Raw genomic sequence first — 7,106 nt, forward strand, 5'->3', positions numbered from 1 at the left:
AAGAGAATGCAAAATATAGAGTTCTTAATCTTTCCAGTTTTACATTTGAGGGTAGGGAGGAAATGTTAATTCTTAAGAGTAGGACTTGCGTATCCAGGTCCTTAATCCAAATACTTTGGAGCCTTCTCGGGACAGGGAACAAACACCACATCTGCTTGTGAGAGCAGCCACGGTTGAGGAGGCTGGTGTTTTATTCCATCGCCCAGCAAAGTTTATTATTAACCGGGAGACACATTCAGTCCATTTTTAGCGAAAGAGGAGGTTTCAGGTTAAATGGGTGTCCCGCCCGCTGGTTTTATTAGTTTGCATCTTGATAGATAAGGGGGCCAGATGAGGATGGCATCTTTCCCAGGCAGTCACCACCTCTGCCAGAAGTTAGTAGTTGGTTTAAGGAAACACAAAATGAGAACGGGAAAACGTGTCTGTTCTGACAGGCCAGTTAGAGGTAGGCTGTGTGCGCTCCCACCTGCAGCTCCAAATGCTGCTGTTATTTTAGGGAAGTGTGTTTTCGACCTGGAGTAGCTAATTCCTTCATATTTTATGCCATTTTCTTGCATGTATTCGAGTCCTGGGCTCCTTTAAAGATTAGTTCCCGGCTTTTAGAATGCTGGGCCGAGAGGTGCTGAAAGGTGGCAAGCATGATGACAGGTGCCATGCTTTATCTTTGTTGTTTCGTTGTTGTGGAAGAAGTGGATGCTGTTGTCCCCACAGAGTGGGAGGTGGTGGCAGGGACTCTGGTAAGTGGTAGTTGCTGACTGGCTTGTGAATGGATAGTGGATTGTGCGGTCTAGACAACACCTCCCCTGAGGCCTCCAAATGGGAGGAGGCAGTGGCTTCTCCCTCTGCCAACTTGGAAAGTTGTAGAACTGACACCGTGTCTGGGTGTTTGGGGCCTCCTGCCTGCATTCGTGGTGCATGGTGCATGGGCCTCCTGCCTGCGTTCGTGGTGCCAGGCAAGGAGCCAGGCCCACCAGGGGAAGGGAGAGCCGAAAGGCACAGGTTTGTGGAGTGAGAATTGGGGGAGCGGGGGAGGGATTTCATCTCATTTTGCTTTATAAAGAGCTGTAAGATGTTAGTGTTTCTCACCCCTGCCTCCCTAAGAGCCAGCCACATGAGCCCTATTCCTTTTTCCCTCTGCCCCTCCCCAAAGCCCACCATGCTAGAATTCTCTTTTTTTTTTTTTTTTTTTGAGATGGAGTTTTGCTCTTGTCACCCAGGGTGGAGTGCAATCTCAGCTCACTGTAACCTCCGCCTCCCGGGTTCAAGTGATTCTCCTGCCTCAGCCTCCCAAGTAGCTGAGATTACAGGCACGTGCCACCACACTCGGCTAATTTTTGTATTTTTAGTAGAGATGGGGTTTCACCATGTCGGCCAGGCTGATCTCGAACTCCTGACCTCAAGTAACCCACCCGTCTCGGCCTCCCAAAGTACTGGGATTACAGGCGTGAGCCACTGCACCCAGCCCATGCTAGAATTCTTAAATGTCATAATGAATTGCAAGCTATTGGAAAAGCCTTCAGCTGGATTTGCAGTTTGAGGTGCCTGTGGCTGTAGAAGTCTCCTTGGAGGGGCTGGGTGGTAGCTCAGGTGCAAGCCCAAGTGTCCTCTGGGCTTCTGGTGGGTTACCGGCTGGCTCTGCAGGTTGCTGTCTGCATTGGGTCTTAAACGGCCAGGCTAGGGGATGACATGGAGGAAACGTGTGGCCTGTGGTACTTTGGGCTGAATCCTGTCCTTCCAGGCCCCTCGCTGTCCAGAATTGTTGCAGTCTTTGGTAGGACAGAAATGCCTTCTCTGGCCGGAGACCAGCTGTAAGCCCAGGCCGGCTTCTGCTATGATCTCACCATAGGAGGCCCGTGAGAAAGGAGTCCGCACCTCGGCTCCCAGCTCGGGGCAGCCCCGTTACTCTGTGACTTCAGTCACCAGACCACAACTCATGGCGCCCCTCAGTATCCGTCTCCGTCCCGTGGACTCCACACAGTGTGGGCGAGGCATTGGTGGCCTGCCGTCCTCCCTGCGCATCCCCACGGCCGGCGCTCACGTTTCCCTGCAGTCTGGAATTGCTCCATCACGTAACTGTGGCTAACTTTCAGGTGCACACATCTGGAGTTAAAAGAAGTGCCTCGTGCCGGGCGCGGTGGCTCATGCTTGTAATCTCAGCACTTTGGAAGGTCAAGGCGGGCGGATCACGAGGTCAGGAGATCGAGACCATCCTGGCTAACACGGTGAAACCCCATCTCCACTAAAAATACAAAAAATTAGCCGGGTGTGGTGGCGGGCGCCTGTAGTCCCAGCTACTCGGGAGGCAGGAGAATGGCGTGAACCTGGGAGGTGGAGCTTGCAGTGAGCCGAGATCATGCCACTGCACTCCAGCCTGGGCGACAGAGCAAGACTCCGTCTCAAAAATAAAAAGTAAAAAAAAAAGAAGCGCTTCGGCCAGGCGCGGTGGGTCACGCCTGTAATCCCAGCACTTTGGGAGGCCAAGGCGGGCAGATCACGAGGTCAGGAGATTGAGACCATCCTGGCTAACATGGTGAAACCCCGTCTCTACTAAAAATACAAAAAATTAGCCAGGCGTGTTGGCAGGCACCTGTAGTCCCAGCTACTTGGGAGGCTGAGGCAGGAGAATGGCATCAACCCGGGAGGTGGGGGTTGCAGTGACCCAAGATCATGCCACTGCACTCCAACCTGGGTGACAGTGCAAGTCTCTGTCTCAAAAAAAAAAAAAAAAAAAAAAAAAGCCTTGCTTATTCCTTCATAGTGCTTACATGATAAGAAGAGAAAGCCGTGCGTGGTGGCTTATGCCTGTAATCCCTGCACTTTGGGAGGCGGAGGTGGGCGAATCACCTGAGGTCAGAAGTTTGAGACCAGCCTGACCAACATGGAGAAACCCCGTCTCTACTAAAATACAAAAAAAATTAGCTGGGTGTGGTAATGCATTCCTGTAATCCCAGCTACTTGGGAGGCTGAGGCAGGAGAATTGCTTGAACCGGGGTGGCGGAGGTTGCGCTGAGCTGAGATCGCGCCATTGCACTCCAGCCTGGGCAACAAGAGTGAAACTCCGTCTCAAAAAAAAAAGAAACAGCAAAAAGAAGCCCGGTTCAGAGGCTCCTCCCTGGAAGGTCTCGTCTCAAGAGTTCCTCCTTATGACTGAGAAGGATTATCTGGGAGGAGACCCTAGTGGAGGTGTGAGACAGTGGCCTGCTTGCTGGTAAGTCACAGGGTATTCAGATGGTGAACAGCAGTCTAGCTTCCCTCCCTTTCCTGGCAGCCGGCCACAGGCCTAGGTGTCTCATACATCGTCGCCGGCTGGACCAGGTGGAAGCGTCAGCGTTGGGCACGGGCGAGGCCTCGCCCTGCTGCGTCGATCGGCTCGTGCGAGCGGGAGATAGACTTGCTGAGCTAATCAGACTGCAGGTGTCGGAATGAGCATCGGGCCCAGGCCTCAACTCCAGTAAGTTCCACCGGACCTGCTGGCTTCCTGCTGTGGCTCAGGGCTGAGGCTCCTATCTCAGGACAGGTCTGCCCCGGGGCCCCTTTGCCTTTGGGGAGTCCACACGGCCTGTGGGGTTGTTTGGGGCCAGCACCCTCCCTCCCCCAGGTGTCCTGGCCACCCAGAGTCGAAGGACCAGCGACTGCTAACGTCTGGGCAGAGCTTGGGCACAGGGGCCTCCAGCGTATCCTGGACAGAGGCGCGTCTTGGGCACTCCTCCGAGCTCTGCGGCCGTGGAGAGGGCGAGCCGCCCGAAGTTGGTCCTAAGCTATGAGAAGCCGTGGCCCAGCACATGCCCATCACGGGGCTCTGTGGATGACAGCATGCTGACGCTCCTGGTGTCCTGCGGAGGGTGAGGCTCGGAGATCGCAGTGCTGCTTCCCGTGGGTGATGGCGGGGTTCCTATGGGCAGATGGGGAGCTCGGACACCGCAGCACCACTGATTGGTGCCGGGAGAAGCTGTGGGGTGGGAAGGGTCTCCTTCAGGGCCGAGGGCAGCCTTGACGCGCTGCCGTGGGCAGGGCTGGGCCCCTGCAGGCTGGGCAGCCCCAGGGCAGCTTCTGAGGGGACAGGGGAGTGGAGTAGATGGTGCACAGGTGATGAGGCCCTTGGGGCTTTGGGCTTTGGCCACCACTTGTGAGACCAGGAGGAGTGTTGCCTCAGTCCTGTGGAACTGTCAGGCTTGGAAGAGGAGACTTGCTGTGGGTGGGCGGCAGCTGCTTTTCTGGAACAGTGTCCCCCGCTTGGCCCTGTGGAGGGTCCAGGGCACAGGGGTGGGCAATGGTGTGCTTCAGGGTGCGAAGTGCCTGAGGTCAGTGTCCAGCCCAGACAGGAGGGGACGTCCAGAGCTGGTGTCGTGGTTCCTCTGCCTCCCCCAAGTGCCAGCTTCTGCTGTGATCATCATAGGAGGAGACCTCAAGGTGCAGTTTGCTGCTTGGGCTGGGCCAAGCTGGGCTAACGTAGCCCTAGCCGTCTGCAGAGATGGTGGCAGGTGGCAGGTGAGGTCATTCCTCAGTCTGGGTACAGGTGTGCAGGAGGGTGGCCTTAACGGGGCCCCGGAACACCAGGTCCCTAGGCCAACTTGCTCTGCCAGGCCTCAGGGATGGGATGGCCTCGCTTCCCCCTCCCCCTTATATTTTGGGAAGCTTGCTGCACCCTGGGGCTGGGCGTGAGCATCTGGAGGTGCAGGGACAAGCAGAAGCTTGGGGCTGGGGTGGGGGCACAGGTGTCTGTCTTCACTAGCTGGGGACACTGCATCCCTGCAGAGGAGCAGTGAGAGAGGGACTCTGGTGCCAACATCAAGAAGAGCTGCTTGAGGTTTATTCGAGGGGGTGGTACGGGGTGGTGGCTGGTGAGGTGAGGGCATTCCTTTTTTTAAAAACTTACTTTGGAAATAAAGTCAAATATACAGAAAAATTGCAAGAGTAAGCGTAGTACAGAGAATACGCTTCACCCAGATTCACTTACTGTTAATATTTTGATCCCTTTCCTTGATCATTTGGTTGCTGTGTATGTGTCTGCATGTGTATTGCATGTTTGTGCATGTAGAGTGATGCTTATGTGCATGTGTGTATATGTGTAGATATACACATGTAGTATGCATGCCCGTGTGTGTCTGAGAACGTATGTGCAATTGTGTTTGTATGCATGTGTGTGCCCGTGTGGTGTGTGCACTTGAGTGTGCACGTGTGTGTGCCTGTGGTGTGTGCCTGTGTGGTGTGTGCCTGTGTGTATGCCTGTGGTACGGGGCACATGTTTGTGCCTGTGTGCACTTGCGTATGTGCCTGTGTGGTATGTCTGTGGTGTGTTGTGCACAGGTATGTGCCTGTGTGGTGTGTGTGCATGTGTGTCTGTGTGCCTGTGTGGTTTGTGTGCTGGGGTGGCATTTGTTTTGGGAGCCCTGGGCAAGAACAGGAGGATGCAAAGCCACTGCTCTCCACCCCCGTTCCCTGCCTACTCCAGACGGTGGCTCCTCCCTCTTCCTCGCAGGTGCAAGCAAGCCCCTCAGCCTGGTGGGGTCTGGGTTCAGTGGGAGCCTCAGAAGTTGTCTGGCTTCTTCCTGCCGGGTCCCCTGGGGCTGGTCCCTCAACCACCTCTTCTGAGCTCTCTGGGCCATCCATCCTCCTGGCGATCCATCCTCCTGTCACCAGCCCCCCTGCCAAGGTCCCCACCTCGAGTTGTTCTAGTTTGACAACTTAAAAACCTCAACACCCCAAGTTGCAGGATGGGGAGACAATGGGGGGTCACAGGTCGTGGCAAGGTCTGGAGGAGCCACACCAGTGGGGGACCCTTGTCATCACCAACGAGAGCAGTCCCCAACTTGGGGGGGTGTTGTTCATGGAGAAGCCAGGCTGGTTGGGGGAAATGACGAGCCCAGCAGGTTTGGTTTTGCAGGTGGACCAGGCCGGGGGTGTGCTTGGGTGGAGACTGGGCAGGGCCTCTGCCTGTGTACAAGGTTGGAGGTGTGTGGGCAGGGGGCAAGGGGTGCCAGGACTGTGTGGAGCAGCCTGGCGGAGCAGGGAAGTGGGACCCGCTGTGGGAGTAGGGTGCAGCAGAGTGCAGGCCTAGGGACAGCCGGAGAGCTTTGGGACGTGGGTGTGGCCAGGGGCACGCTGGGATTTGCGCCCTGGAAGAGTAGCACCTGTGGAATGGTCCCATATAGGACAGTGGGTCCTGGAGGAGTCCCGAGAGGGGGTGTTTCTGTCCTGGGGGTGGTCGCTGTCCCAGGCACAAGCTCCCCTTTGTGGCTGGGGAAGCCCTGGGCAGTAGAGTCCGTGGAGTTGGAGGTGGGTTTCATCCCTGCAAGTGCACAGAGTAAAGGGAGTGCCTGCAGCCAGAGGCAGGAGTCCCAGGAACTGGGCCAGGACCACAGCCCCTTCTGCCTTCCTGAGAGGCACTGAGGGGCCCTGCCCCCTGGGGTCTGTGTAAGCCTAGGGTGGTCTCCTTGTCGTTTGTGAGACTGACCATCCCGGTGGGAAGTCCTTCTGAGTGACAGCCATCCGTATCCCCTGCCTCACCCCCGGGAGACTGGCTTCTCCACACCCAGCACCTGCTGCAGATGGAGGTTCCACTTAGGACAGGGCCTCTGTGCTTTGTGCCTGAGCCTGAGACGATCCCGCCGGAGGCCGATTTCCAGCCCCGCTCACCGGTGGATCGGTGAGTGGCTAGTGCCTGGGGCTCAGCCCCTTTTGGGGTCCTTCTACTTCCCCAGGGCTGATGTCTGGGTTTCTTTCCTCCCCCCAGGAAAGGGCCCAGAGTGCAGGACCCTGGGCTGCATGAAGTCCAGGCAGCACCACGGCCAGCATGGAGGCCCCCAGTCACTGAAAGTGCCTTTATGCAGCTCCAGCAGGGCCTCCCCACAGTCTCCCCATCCCTAAATTCACCTGGAACCTGCAACTGAACCTTCTGGGGCTCTGGTCACTGGGTGCCTTCAAGGGAGCGGGGCCAGGGGACCAGGACTGATAGAACGATCTGAGGCCAAAGCCGGCCGCAGCAGCTCAGAGGAGGAGGAGGCTGGTGTGGACCATATGTGTCCTGGAGCCTTTCCCAAGGAGGTGGGGGTGTGTGAGGGCCAGGCTGGAGGGCTGCTGAGCCCTGGGGTGGGGCCTGAAGTCTG

This window comes from Hylobates moloch, unplaced genomic scaffold, assembly GCF_009828535.3.
Source record: "Hylobates moloch isolate HMO894 unplaced genomic scaffold, HMol_V3 SCAFFOLD_21, whole genome shotgun sequence".
NCBI lineage: Eukaryota > Metazoa > Chordata > Mammalia > Primates > Hylobatidae > Hylobates > Hylobates moloch.